General features: G+C 42.9%; 1 protein-coding gene across 2 annotated transcripts in view; it reads left to right on the top strand.

Annotated features, from left to right (window-relative positions):
• The window catches only part of LOC127596072 (chemokine-like protein TAFA-1), a 41,224-nt gene extending 40,809 nt beyond the window's left edge, over positions 1-415 (top strand). For both annotated transcript variants that reach the window (XM_052058238.1, XM_052058237.1), the window contains exon 6: positions 1-415. This exon is cut by the window's left edge and continues 292 nt beyond it. The gene's annotated coding sequence lies outside the window, so the exon portion shown is untranslated.
• Positions 416-787: the final 372 nt, after the last annotated feature.

Genomic DNA, 787 nt, shown 5'->3' with positions numbered 1-787 from the left:
AGTCGACACTAATGGGGTTGACAGCCCTCAGGCTTCTTCTTTTTCCAAAGACAAATTTGGACATGAACTGTTTGTCTTGACTCGTGTTTTATCTCTGTTGGCGCGGAGCCCTGAATGCAGCCCGAATGCGATAATTAAGCAGACATTTGGAGACTTACTCCAAATTGAACTTGTGTGTCTTAATGCTCTCTACATTTCAACCTTTGTTTGTGTGCGCGCTGCTCTTTCGCAGCTTAACCAGACCAACTTGGAAACATGACACCCATGAATTTGACTTGCTAAATATGCCATACCATTTTCAATCCTTGAAATGCCTTAATGGTTTCAAAGCATTCCAATGATGATGTTGTATATGTGAGGCCACATGTTAATACGTGATGAAGTATCATTAAAGTCCTTGTTCCTGTAGAACAAATGTCAGTGTGTCGTTGCATGGGATTGGCCTCGCAGACTTCTCCTAAATCCAGGAGATTACTGGGACTGACGCTTGACAGAAATCATTTGACATTTGGCCGTGATAGACCTTTTTGTTCCCTCTCACTTTCTTGCCAGAAAATGCTGCCGATGAGCGGCTTGATATGGCTAATGCTTAGCTCGGCTCATTTAGGTTTGAGCATTGGTTCTTCAACCTTGGTTGCATCGCTCACAAGACTGAAGACTCAACACACACACACACGGACACGGACACACTCTGCATGTTCCGTTCACGGCATTTAATTGTTTTCGATTACGAAGGGTTCAGTGAATACTCATACAGTATGAAACTGGTTTACAATTCTCAACGTTT

The sequence above is a fragment of the Hippocampus zosterae genome, chromosome 2, assembly GCF_025434085.1.
Source record: "Hippocampus zosterae strain Florida chromosome 2, ASM2543408v3, whole genome shotgun sequence".
Classification (NCBI taxonomy): domain Eukaryota; kingdom Metazoa; phylum Chordata; class Actinopteri; order Syngnathiformes; family Syngnathidae; genus Hippocampus; species Hippocampus zosterae.
This window is presented reverse-complemented; position numbering and strand designations above follow the sequence as displayed.